This window comes from Eleutherodactylus coqui, chromosome 11, assembly GCF_035609145.1.
Source record: "Eleutherodactylus coqui strain aEleCoq1 chromosome 11, aEleCoq1.hap1, whole genome shotgun sequence".
Taxonomy (NCBI): domain Eukaryota; kingdom Metazoa; phylum Chordata; class Amphibia; order Anura; family Eleutherodactylidae; genus Eleutherodactylus; species Eleutherodactylus coqui.
Window position 1 is genome coordinate 37,415,035 of NC_089847.1, and position 14,016 is coordinate 37,429,050.

Sequence of the window (14,016 nt, forward strand, 5' to 3'; positions counted from 1 at the left end):
TGGACTGCACAGAGCCCACGGTGCACCATGGGAGAAGACCCGCGGTGCATCGTGGGTGAAGATCCCGGTGGCCATCTTGGAGAAGGAAGAAAGAAGTCGTCGCAGAGCGGGGATTCGGGTAAGTAATATATATATTTTTTTTTTTTTAACCCATCCCTTGGGTTTGTCTCGCGCCGAACGGGGGGCCTATTGAAAAAAAAAAACCCGTTTCGGCGCGAGACAACCCCTTTAAATTTTTTTTTTTTGCTATCATCTTTTTTGGGAATTATTAGCATTAGTAGCAATTTAATTTTCGAAATTAGGATCTTCTTTCAGCTGTTTAAGTTATTTGGAAACATCATATTGATTTTATTCCACTAATAAGAACATTGCAGGTAAAAACAGATGTCATGCATTTTGATATGTCTTTAGCATGTATTGTAGAACTTACATTTGAACAGCATTAATTGTGGGGAAGATTAAGAATAGAGATGAGCGAACGTGTTCGTCCGAACTTGATATCCGTGCGGATATTAGGGTGTTCGGGATGTTCGTTATGCGTAACGAACACCATGCGGTGTTCGGGTTACTTTCACTTCCTTCCCTGAGACGTTAGCGCGCTTTTCTGGCCAATTGAAAGACAGGGAAGGCATTACAACTTCCCCCTGCGTCGTTCAAGCCCTATACCACCCCCCTGCAGTGAGTGGCTGGGGAGATCAGGTGTCCGCCTAATATAAAAGTCGGCCCCTCCCGCGGCTCGCCTCAGATGCCTTGTGAGTTAGATGAGGGACAGTGCTGTTTGTACCGGAGCTGCTGTAGGGAAAGAATTGGTAGTTAGTCTAGGCTTCAAGACCCTCAAAGGTCCTTATTAGGGCCACTGATAGCTGTGTGTTGGCTGCTGTTAGCAGTGGCAATTTTTTTTTCTTCTCAAAATCGGCTCTGCAGAGCGTTGCACCCGGCATTAGGGACAGAAGTGTTGCATAGGCAGGGAGAGTGTTAGGAGTGAGTGTAGCCTTCAAGAACCTCAACGGTCCTTTCTAGGGCCATATTTAACCGTGTGCAGTACTGTGCTGGCTGCTGTTAGCTGTGCTGCATATTTTTTTTCTTCTCAAAATCGCCTCTGCAGAGCATTGCACCCTCCATTGATACTGCAGGGAAAGAATTGTGTAGGCAGGGCCACAACACAGTTATTATTCATTGAATATACGCAGTGCGGCCTTTTGCTTGTAAAACAAGTGAAAAAAAATTCTATTTGACCTGCCTCTGTCCGTCCTAAGGGCTGTGGACACGTGTCGGCTGCGTGTGCAACGTTTAAAAATCAGACGCACCCAGCTACGTTTTACTGCTGGCTTCGCCATTTGCTTTCCTTAATTGGGAAAAAAAATACCTGCTCTGCCAGAGTTATAATAACTCTGCTACCCTCAAGTTCTGTGCCACATTAGCAGGGCCACAGCACAGTTATTAAACTTCTCATGTTCATTGAATATACGCAGTGCTGCCTTTTGGTGGAAAAAAACTGAAAAAAAATCTATTTGTCCTGCCTCTGTCCGTCCTAAGGGCGGTGGACACGTGTCGGCTGCGTGTGCAACGTTTAAAAATCAGACGCACCCAGCTACATTTTACTGCTGGCTTCGCCATTTGCTTTCCTTAATTGGGAGAAAAATACCAGCTCTGCCAGAGTTATAATAACTCTGCTACCCTCACGTTCTGTGACACATTAGCAGGGCCACAGCACAGTTATTAAACTTCTCATGTTCATTGAATATACGCAGTGCTGCCTTTTGGTGGAAAAAAACTGAAAATAATTCTATTTGTCCTGCCTCTGTCCGTCCTAAGGGCGGTGTGTACGTGTCGGCTGCGTGTGCAACGTTTAAAAATCAGACGCACCCAGCTACGTTTTACTGCTGGCTTCGCCATTGCTTTCCTTAATTGGGAAAAAAATACCAGCTCTGCCAGAGTTATAATAACTCTGCTACCCTCACGTTCTGTGACACATTAGCAGGGCCACAGCACAGTTATTAAACTTCTCATGTTCATTGAATATACGCAGTGCTGCCTTTTGGTGGAAAAAACTGAAAAAAAATCTATTTGTCCTGCCTCTGTCCGTCCTAAGGGCTGTGTGTACGTGTCGGCTGCGTGTGCAACGTTTAAAAATCAGACGCACCCAGCTACGTTTTACTGCTGGCTTCGCCATTTGCTTTCCTTAATTGGGAAAAAAATACCAGCTCTGCCAGAGTTATAATAACTCTGCTACCCTCACGTTCTGTGACACATTAGCAGGGCCACAGCACAGTTATTAAACTTCTCATGTTCATTGAATATACGCAGTGCTGCCTTTTGGTGGAAAAAAACAGAAAAAAAATCTATTTGTCCTGCCTCTGTCCGTCCTAAGGGCTGTGTGTACGTGTCGGCTGCGTGTGCAACGTTTAAAAATCAGACGCACCCAACTACGTTTTACTGCTGGCTTCGCCATTTGCTTTCCTTAATTGGGAAAAAAATACCAGCTCTGCCAGAGTTATAATAACTCTGCTACCCTCACGTTCTGTGACACATTAGCAGGGCCACAGCACAGTTATTAAACTTAGATTATTCATTCACTAGAGGCAGTGGGGCCTTTCGTTTTCAAAAAAGGGAAAAAATTATATTTGGCTGCAGTCTTGCGCCAATTTATTTCCTGCCTGTGAAATCAAATCACTGGTAATACAGCATGCTGAGGGGTAGGGATAGGCCTAGAAAATGTGGACGCGGCCGAGGACGCGGAGGGCCAAGTCAGGGTGTGGGCACAGGCCGAGCTCCTGATCCAGGTGTGTCGCAGCCGACTGCTGCGCGATTAGGAGAGAGGCACGTTTCTGGCGTCCCCACATTCATCGCCCAATTAATGGGTCCACGCGGGAGACGGTTATTAGAAAATGAGCAGTGTGAGCAGGTCCTGTCCTGGATGGCAGAAAGTGCTTTGAGCAACCTATCGTCAACACGCAGTTCTGCGCCGTCCACTGCTGCAAATCCGAATCCTCTGTCTGCTGCTCCTCCTTCCTCCCAGCCTCCTCACTCCACTACAATGACACCTGCTCAGGAGCGGGAACACTCCCAGGAACTGTTCTCGGGCCCCTGCTTAGATTGGGCAGCAGCGGTTCCTCTCCCACCAGAGGAGTTTATCGGCACTGATGCCCAACCATTCGAAAGTTCCTGGGGTCCGGGGGAAGAGGCTGGGGACTTCCGCCAACTGTCTCAACAACTTTCTGTGGGTGAGGAGGATGATGACGATCAGACACAGTTGTCTTGCAGTGAGGTAGTAGTAAGGGCAGTAAGTCCAAGGGAGCAGCGCACAGAGGATTCGGAGGAAGAGCAGCAGGACGATGAGGTGACTGACCCCACCTGGTGTGCAACGCTTACTCAGGAGGACAGGTCTTCAGAGGGGGAGTCAAGGGCATCAGCAGGGCAGGTTGCAAGAGGCAGTGCGGTGGCCAGGGGTAGAGGCAGGGCCAGACCGAATAATCCACCAACTGTTTCCCAAAGCGCCCCCTCGCGCCATGCCACCCTGCAGAGGCCGAGGTGCTCTAAGGTCTGGCAGTTTTTCACAGAGACGCCTGACGACCGACGAACAGTGGTGTGCAACCTTTGTCGCGCAAAGCTCAGCCGGGGAGCCAACACCAACAGCCTCACCACCACCACCATGCGCAGACATATGATGGCCAAGCACCCCACAAGGTGCGACGAAGGCCGTTCAGCGCCTCCGGTTTGCACCCCTGCCTCTCCCCCTGTGCCCCAACCTGCCACTGAGATGCAACCCCCCTCTCAGGACACAGGCACTACCGCCTCATGGCCTGCACCCACACCCTCATCTCCGCTGTCCTCGGCCCCATCCAGCAGTGTAGTTCAGCGCACCGTCCAGCCGTCGCTTGCGCAACTGTTGGAGCGCAAGCGCAAGTACGCCGCCACGCACCCGCACGCTCAAACGTTAACCGTCCGCATAGCAAAATTCATCAGCCTTGAGATGCTGCCGTATAGGGTTGTGGAAACGGAGTCCTTCAAAAGTATCATGGAGGCGGCGGCCCCGCGCTACTCAGTTCCCAGTCGCCACTACTTTTCCCGATGTGCCGTCCCAGCCCTGCACGACCACGTCTCCCGCAACATTGTACGCGCCCTCACCAACGCGGTTACTGCCACGGTCCACTTAACAACGGACACGTGGACAAGCACAGGCGGGCAGGGCCACTACATCTCCCTGACGGCACATTGGGTGAATTTAGTGGAGGCTGGGACAGAGTCAGAGCCTGGGACCGCTCACGTCCTACCCACCCCCAGAATTGCGGGCCCCAGCTCGGTGGTTGTATCTGCGGAGGTGTATGCTTCCTCCACTAAAGCACCCTCCTCCTCCTCCTCCTCCTCTGTCTCGCAATCAAGATGTGTTAGCAGCAGCATGTCGCCAGCAGTCGGTGTCGCGCGGTGTGGCAGCACAGCGGTGGGCAAGCGTCAGCAGGCCGTGCTGAAACTACTCAGCTTAGGCGATAAGAGGCACACGGCCCACGAACTGCTGCAGGGTTTGACACAGCAGACCGACCGCTGGCTTGCGCCGCTGAGCCTCCAACCGGGCATGGTCGTGTGTGACAACGGCCGTAACCTGGTGGCGGCTCTGCAGCTCGGCAGCCTCACGCACGTGCCATGCCTGGCCCACGTCTTTAATTTGGTGGTTCAGCGCTTTCTGAAAAGCTACCCACGCTTGTCAGACCTGCTCGTAAAGGCGCGCCGGCTCTGCGCACATTTCCGCAAGTCCCACACGGACGCTGCCACCCTGCGCACCCTGCAACATCACTTTAATCTGCCAGTGCACCGACTGCTGTGCGACGTGCCCACACGGTGGAACTCTACGCTCCACATGTTGGCTAGGCTCTATGAACAGCGTAGAGCTATAGTCGAATACCAACTCCAACACGGGCGGCGCAGTGGGAGTCAGCCTCCTCAATTCCTTTCAGAAGAGTGGGCCTGGTTGGCAGACATCTGCCATGTCCTTGGTAATTTTGAGGAGTCTACCCAGGTGGTGAGCGGCGATGCTACAATCATTAGCGTCACCATTCCTCTGCTATGCATCTTGAGAAATTCCCTGCAAACCATAAAGGCAGCTGCTTTGCGCTCGGAAACGGGGGCGGTGGAAGACAGTATGCCGCTGGATAGTCAGGGCACCCTCCTGTCTATTTCTCAGCGCGTACAGGAGGAGGAGGAGAAACATGAGGAGGAGGGGGAAGAGACAGCTTGGCCCGCTGCTGACGGTACACCGGCTGATTGCCTGTCATCCTTTCAGCGTGTATGGCCTGAGGAGGAGGAGGAGGATCCTGGCAGTGATCTTCCTAGTGAAGACAGCCATGTGTTGCGTACAGGTACCCTGGCACACATGGCTGACTTCATGTTAGGATGCCTTTCTCGTGACCCTTGCGTTGCACGCATTCTGGCCACGACGGATTACTGGGTGTACACACTGCTCGACCCACGCTATAAGGAGAACCTTCCCACTCTCATTCCCGAAGAGGAAAGGGGTTCGAGAGTGTTGCTATACCACAGGACCCTTGCGGACAAGCTGATGGTAAAATTCCCAGCCGACAGCGCTAGTGGCAGAAGGCGCAGTACCGAGGGCAAGGTAGCAGGGGAGGTGCGGAGATCGAGCAGCATGTACATCCCAGGCAGTGCAACAGTCTTTAAGGGCCTGGCCAGCTTTATGGCTCCCCACCAAGACTGTGTCACCGCTCCCCAGTCAAGGCTGAGTCGGCGGGAGCACTGTAAAAGGATGGTGAGGGAGTACGTAGCCGATCGCACGACCATCCTCAGTGACGCCTCTGCCCCCTACAACTACTGGGTGTCGAAGCTGGACACGTGGCCTGAACTCGCGCTGTATGCCCTGGAGGTGCTTGCTTGTCCTGCGGCTAGCGTCTTGTCGGAGAGGGTGTTTAGTGCGGCTGGGGGAATCATCACAGATAAGCGTAGCCGCTTGTCAACCGACAGTGCCGACAGGCTAACACTCATCAAGATGAACAAAGGCTGGATTTCCCCAGACTTCTCTTCTCCACCAGCGGACAGCAGCGATACGTAAGCAATACGTAGGCTGCACCCGCGGATGGAATCTACGTTCTCTCTCACCATCCAAAACGGGGACATTTCTGCTTCATCAATCTGTGTCTAATATTCCTCCTCCTCCTCCTGCTCCTCCTCCTGAAAACTCACGTAATCACGCTGAACGGGCAATTTTTCTTAGGGCCACAAGGCTCACTCAAATAATTTTTCTGAACAATTTTTATAAGTTTCAATGCGCTTAAAAGCGTTGGAACTTTAACTTGAACCAATTTTTCGTTACACTGGGCTGCCTCCAGGCCTAGTTACCACTTAAGCCACATTAACCAAAGCGATTCACCTGCCATCTTGGTTGGGCATGGCCAATTTTTACTGAGGTACATTAGTACTGTTGGTACACCAATTTTTGGGGGCCCTCACCTACAGTGTAATCATAGCAATTTGTATGTTCTTCGCCTGCACTCATGGTACAGAAAGGTGTGTGGGGTTGGCCTACACTTTAGCTACATAAATGTAACTTGGGCCTTGGCTATACTAAGGCTACTGAAATGGAACTAAGACTGCGCTCCCACTATACTGCTGCTTCAGAATTGTTACTGGGGCCTGTCTTGAGTGCTACTATTGCTGACATGGAACGAAGACTGCGCTCCCGCTATACTGCTGCTTCGGAATTGTTACTGGGGCCTGTCTTGAGTGCTACTATTGCTGACATGGAACGAAGACTGCGCTCCCGCTATACTGCTGCTTCGGAATTGTTACTGGGGCCTGTCTTGAGTGCTACTATTGCTGACATGGAACGAAGACTGCGCTCCCGCTATACTGCTGCTTCGGAATTGTTACTGGGGCCTGTCTTGAGTGCTACTATTGCTGACATGGAACGAAGACTGCGCTCCTCCTATAATGCTGCTACTGATATGTTAGTGGGGCCTGTCCTAATGCTACGGCTGAAATGTTACGAATTCTGGGCTCTGCCTATACCGCTGCTAATGGTATGTCTCTGGGGTGTGGAAACAGAGGCTTCCCAAAGACATGATGGCGGCGAGGCCATTTCCCACCAACGCGGTTACTGTTAAGGTGCATATAACCACGGACACGTGGAGAGGACACGTAGTGCCTCAAAAACATCCCCCTCCTCCTCCAACAGGGAAAACATTCTTGGCAAATGCCTTTGCATTGGTTCGTCTGGTGGCAGTCCAAGAATTTCACCTTTACCGACACAACAAGAGAGCCCCCACACCATCCCCCCGCCACGGCCCACTTAATCCTGGCCGCATTCCGAAAACCAACAAAATACAACCGTGCTACTAGGTCCGCAGTCACCACCACATTACCACCAACGCGGTTACTGTTAAGGTGCATATAACCACGGACACGTGGAGAGGACACGTAGTGCCTCAAAAACATCCCCCTCCTCCTCCAACAGGGAAAACATTCTTGGCAAATGCCTTTGCATTGGTTCGTCTGGTGGCAGTCCAAGAATTTCACCTTTACCGACACAACAAGAGAGCCCCCACACCATCCCCCCGCCACGGCCCACTTAATCCTGGCCGCATTCCGAAAACCAACAAAATACAACCGTGCTACTAGGTCCGCAGTCACCACCACATTACCACCAACGCGGTTACTGTTAAGGTGCATATAACCACGGACACGTGGAGAGGACACGTAGTGCCTCAAAAACATCTCCCTCCTCCTCCAACAGGGAAAACATTCTTGGCAAATGCCTTTGCATTGGTTCGTCTGGTGGCAGTCCAAGAATTTCACCTTTACCGACACAACAAGAGAGCCCCCACACCATCCCCCCGCCACGGCCCACTTAATCCTGGCCGCATTCCGAAAACCAACAAAATACAACCGTGCTACTAGGTCCGCAGTCACCACCACATTACCACCAACGTGGTTACTGTTAAGGTACATATTACCAGTCTGACTGGGGCATGCAGACACCTTGACAGAATGAATAGTGTGTGGCACATAGGTTCCCCATTGCTATGCCCACGTGTACAGCTCCTGATGGCGGTGGCACAGGATTCTATTTCTCATTGCTTCTGTACAGCATTGTGGGCTATCGCCCCGCCCCTTTTAAAGAGGGTCGCTGCCTAGCCGTGCCAACCCTCTGCAGTGTGTGCCTGCGGTTCCTCCTCATGGCAGACGCACTTCTAAATAGACATGAGGGTGGTGTGGCATGAGGGCAGCTGAAGGCTGCGCAGGGACACTTTGGTGTGCGCTGTGGGGGGGAGGGGGGGCGGTTGGTCAGCATGTAACCCAGGAGAAGTGGCAGCGGAGTGTCATCCAGGCAGTGATTGTGCTTTGTTGTAGCTAGTGTGGTGCTTAGCAAAGGTATGCCATGCTAATGAGGGGTTTTCAGAAGTAAAAGTTGTTGGGAGGGGGGGGGGCCCACTCTTGCCGGTATTGTGGCTTAATAGTGGGACCTGTGAACTTGAGATGCAGCCCAACATGTAGCCCCTCACCTGCCCTATCCGTTTCTGTGTCATTCCCATCACTTTCTTGAATTGCCCAGATTTTCACACATGAAAACCTTAGCGAGCATCGGCGAAATACAAAAATGCTCTGGTCGCGCATTGACTTCAATGGGGGTCGTTATTCGAAACGAACCCTCGAACATCGCGGGAAGTTCGTTTCGAATAACGAACACCCGAACATTTTGGTGTTCGCTCATCTCTAATTAAGATATGGTTTTTATATATCAGATGATTTGAGGAAAGGAAGATTATTGTATCATTATTAGGTGTGGCTATGTTCTTCAGAATACCTATTTTATATATTTATATATTTAATGAATTATACATGTTTAATCAAGACACACAGTTGATATACCGCATTACACTAGCGGGTTAAGGTTAATGATACTTCTTTCCATAAACAAACAACTTTTTAAGTGTCTTAATATATGTAAAATGCAGGCTATGTTCATTTAAAACGTATTGTAATTTATGAACGGAGCATACTGCATTGCATGAAAAGATTAATGTTATTTGTACCATCACCATGATTTATAAAACTATATTATTGGTATAATATATGGGGAATGGATACAGAGATTAACAGAATACGGACTTTGCAGAACACAAAGACAATATGTGTTAACCCCTTAGTGACCAAGCCTGTTTGCGCCTTAATGACCAGGCCAAATTTTGGAAATCTGACAGGTGTACTTTAACATAGAATAGCTCCGTTAAGGTTTTGCATATCCAAGTGATTCTGACATTGTTTTTTCGCCACATGTTGTACTTCATTTAGGTGGTAAAAATAGTCCGATAGAATTTGTGTATATTTATTAATAGTGCCAATATTGGGAACATTTTGAATAAAATATCGTTTTTTCACATTTTCAATTGTAATATATCAAATATGTGCAAACATACTGTACAAACTTTTGGTAAGATATATATTTCCATCTATTTACTTTATTCTGAATGCACATTTGAAAAACGTTTTTTTTTTTTTAACCATTTAGGAGACGTACAAATTTAACATTACTTTTCAGCATTTTGAGGAACACTTTATTTTCCTGCACCAAGCCAAGATAGCAAAGGCTCATAGGTGTCAGAATAATAGATACCCCCCCAAATGACCCTATTTTAAAAACTACACCCCTTAATGTATTCACTGAGGGGTGTCATGAGTATTTTGACCCCACAGTTTTTTTTTCAGGAATTAATTCAATTTAGAGGAGAAAAAGTAAAATTTCATATTTTTGCAAATATGTCATTCTAAAGACATATTTTTTTCTATAGTTTACAAGTTTACATGAAAATGAGGATTTACACCCCAAAATGGATCCCCGTTTGTCCTGTGTTCAAAAATATACCCAATGTGGCCCTAATCTTATATCTGAGTGCACAAGGGGGGCCAAAAATGAAAGGAGTAGTCAGTGTCTTTCAGAACAGAAATTTTGCTTGAAGGCGTTTTAGGCCCCATAGCACACATGTTGAGTTCTTGAGCGCCCAAAACCATAGAAAACCCCCACAAATGACCCCATTTTGAAAACTAGACCCCTTAAAAAATGTATCTAGGGGTGTACTGCCCATTTTGACCCCAGGGTTTTTGAATGAATTCAAGCAAAGCAAAAGGAAAAAATTGTGATTTTCGTTTTTTCAGCAATTCTGTCATTTTAAAAACAGCTTTTTTTGTACAGCACACATATAAATGAAGACTTGCACCCCAAAATGGATACCCCTGTTTGTCCCGTGTTCAGAAACATACCCATTGTGGCCCTAATCTTCTGTCTGAATGCACAACGGGGCCCAAAATAAAAGGAGTAATCGGTGGCTTTCAGAACATAGATTTTGCTTAAAGTCCTTTTAGGCCCCATAGCATACATGTAGAGTTCTTGAGCGCCCAAAACCATAGAAAACCCCCACAAATGACCCCATTTTGAAAACTAGACCCCTTAACGAATTTATCTAGGGGTGTACTACCTATTTTGATGCCACATTTTTCGAATGAATTCAAGCAAAGCAAAAGGAAAAAATTGTGATTTTCATTTTTTTGGCAATTCTGTCACTTTAAAAACAGCTTTTTTTGTACAGTACACATGTGAATGAAGACTTGCACCCCAAAATGGATACCCCTGTCTGTGCTGTTTTCAGAAATATGCCCATTGTGGCCCTTATCTTATGTCTGGATGCACAACAGGGCCCAAAACGAAAGGAGCAGTCGGTGGCTTTTAGAACATAAATTTTGCTTGAAGGCCTTTTATGCCCCATAGCACACTTGTAGAGTTCTTGAGCGCCCAAAACAATAGAGAACCCCCACTAATGACCTCATTTTGAAAACTAGACCCCTTAATGCATTCATCTAGGGGTGTACTGTGTATTTTAACCGTACAATTTTTGAATAGATCTAAGCAAAGCAGTAGGAAAAAATTACGATTTTCATTTTTTGGGCAATTGCGTCAATTTAAAAACATTTTTTTTGTACAGCGCACATATAAATGAAGACTTTCACCCCAAAATGGATACCCCTGTTTGTCCCGTGTTCAGAAACATACCCATTGTGGCCCTAAACTACTTACAGGACACATGGCTAGGCCTATAATGAAAAGAACACCCGTTGGATTTCAGGGTACAACTGAATAAATTCCAGGTCCCATCGCCCACTTATAGCGCCATTGAGCGGCCAAAACGATAGCGTCATTTGAGGGGGTTCCTTATTTTGAAAACTAGACCCCTTAACAAATTTATCTAGGGTTATACTGCGTATTTTGACCTCACAGTATTTGACTGAATCTTATCAAAGCAGTAGGAAAAAATTACGATTTTCAATTTTTTTGAGAAATTTTTCAATTTAAAAACAGGTTTTTTTGTACAGCATACATAGGAATGAAGACGTTCACCCCAAAATGGATACCCCCATTTGTCCCGAGTTCAGAAACATACCCATTGTGGCCCTAATCTACTTACAGGACACATGGCTAGGCCTATAATGAAAGGAACACCCGTTGGATTTCTGGGTACAACTGAATAAATTCCAGGCCCCATCGCCCACTTATAGAGCCATTGGGTGGCCAAAACGATAAGGAACCCCCTCAAATGACCCCATTTTGAAAACTAGACCCCTTAACGAATTGATTTAGTGGTGTACTGTGTATTTTGACCTCAGAGTATTTAAATGAATCTAAGCAAAGCAGTAGGAAAAAATTACGATTTTCATTTTTTGGGCAATTGCGTCAATTTAAAAACTGGTTTTTTTGTACAGCGCACATATAAATGAGGACTTTCACCCCAAAATGGATACCCCTGTTTGTCCCGTGTTCAGAAACATACCCATTTTGGCCCTAATCTACTTACAGGACACATGGCTAGGCCTATAATGAAAGTTCCTTTCCACCCGTTGGATTTCAGGGTACAACTGAATAAATTTCAGGTCCCATCGCCCACTTATAGAGCCATTGAGCGGCCAAAACGATAAGGAACCCCCTCAAATGACCCTATTTTGAAAAGTAGACCTCTTAACGAATTCATCTAGGGGTGTACTGCGTATTTTGACCCCACAGTATTTGAATGAATCTAAGCAAAGCAGAAGGAAAAAATTACGATTTTCAATTTTTTTGAGAATTTTTTCAATTTAAAAACAGTTTTTTTTTGTACAACGTACATAGGAATGAAGATGTTCATCCCAAAATGGATACCCCCGTTTGTCCCGAGTTCAGAAACATACCCACTTACAGGGCCCATGGCAAGGCCTATAATAGAGGGAACACCCGTTGGATTGCAGGGCGCAACTGAATAAATTCCAGGCCCCATTGCTCATTTGTACGGAATAAAAATTGACTCCTTAAAAATATCCCCCCCTCCCCACACACACTCTGCACCCTTTTCGGCTTTCCCCAAATCTTAGATAAAAGTAATAATGTGAACTGTGTGGTATTTCCGAAAACAGGGGTAATTACGGAGGTTGGTTGGAATGGGCATATGGGGCAATAAAACCGGTATCCCCCCTCCTCTCATGCTTTTTGGGGGTCATTTCTTGACCTCAGTGGCGGGTATGGGGTGTAAAAAGTAGCGTTCCGTGAGCCTTTGTAAGCAGCGGTCTCGCACAGAAGGCGCTCAACAAGCTGCTCCTGGAACTGCAGGAAGGCAAGCGTTCCCGGGGCTTCCTGTAAAATACGTATTACAGGTAGCGGTCTGAATAACGCCGGGCTCACGCAGCCATAGGCGGAATCCGCTTGCGGAGGCCCTCAGCGGATCCCATCTGTGAGCCCGGCTGTGACCCTGCGTACGGCCGTGTAATGTACTGCGCATAACTGCCTACTCACACAGGCGGTCATTCGCAGTACAATTTTTTTTTTTTTGCTTGTATTTTCCGCACCGTCGCTTAGCGATGACGTGGGTACCCGCAGCCTGTACACAACGTTGTTGCGTATAGGCAGCGGGTATATCCACGACCATGGAGCACAATAAGCTCTATGCTGCGGATATCCAGGGTAAAACAGAACCTGCTGCATTCTCTTTTCTGTGAGTGGATTACACAATTCCAACCCACTAATGTCGGCGGATTACCGCGGATCAGACGCATGCACAATCCGTAATTCCTACCCGGTCATGTGAGACTGACCCATGTTAGATCGCTACTTTTTTATTATGTGACCGGGGACCGCTCAACGAGGCCACCCGTCACTGCTCCAGGCTCTCGGCGACCGTTGGTCACTGAGAGCAAGAAGATTTTAAGTTTCCTGGGCTCCCCGACTCCTGCACATGTGTCCGGCATTTTGCCAGCGGTCGCATGTGCAGAATCCAGGTAAGTTCACAGAGGGGGATCGCGTCGGGGTTCAAATACGGAGGCCTCTGGTAAAAAGTTTCATCTCCTTTCATCGATCGCATTTTTTTACTTTTACGTGATCGCCATTATCAATGTATAACAGCGAACACGTGACCAGGAACCGCTCACCACGGCCCCCCGTGAAATCTCCAGGCTCTTGGCTCAGTTTTGTAGCCAGGAGCAGGGAGAATTTCAATTAACCTGGCAATCCACAGCTTTTGCGCATGCGTCCGCCATTTTGGGGATGGGCGTGTGCGCAGAAGCTAGGGTAAGGTCTGCGGATAAATCCGGTGCCTTATGCTCATATTTTCATCCTCCCTCACGGATATGATCCATGAGGGGAGATGAAACGTAAGCTTTTTAAACTTTTTTAAGACCTTTTTTAACTTTTTTTTTTTTTTTTACACTTTTTTTTTTACTTTACATGATCACTGTTATCCATTGGGTAACAGTGATCATGTCCCCGGTGAAATCTTTCTGCTCCTGGCTACACATGGCAGCCAGGAGCAGAGGGATTTTGAATTTTCCGGGGCTCGAGCCCCTCTGTGCACGCGCCCAAGGTTAATCATCGGGCGCGCATGCGCAGAGGGGGACTTCGGGTCCTGGAACACCGGGGACATCGGCGAACCTGAGGTGAGTATTTTCACCTCCCCTCATGGATCGGATCCATGAGGGGAGGTGAAACTTGTACTT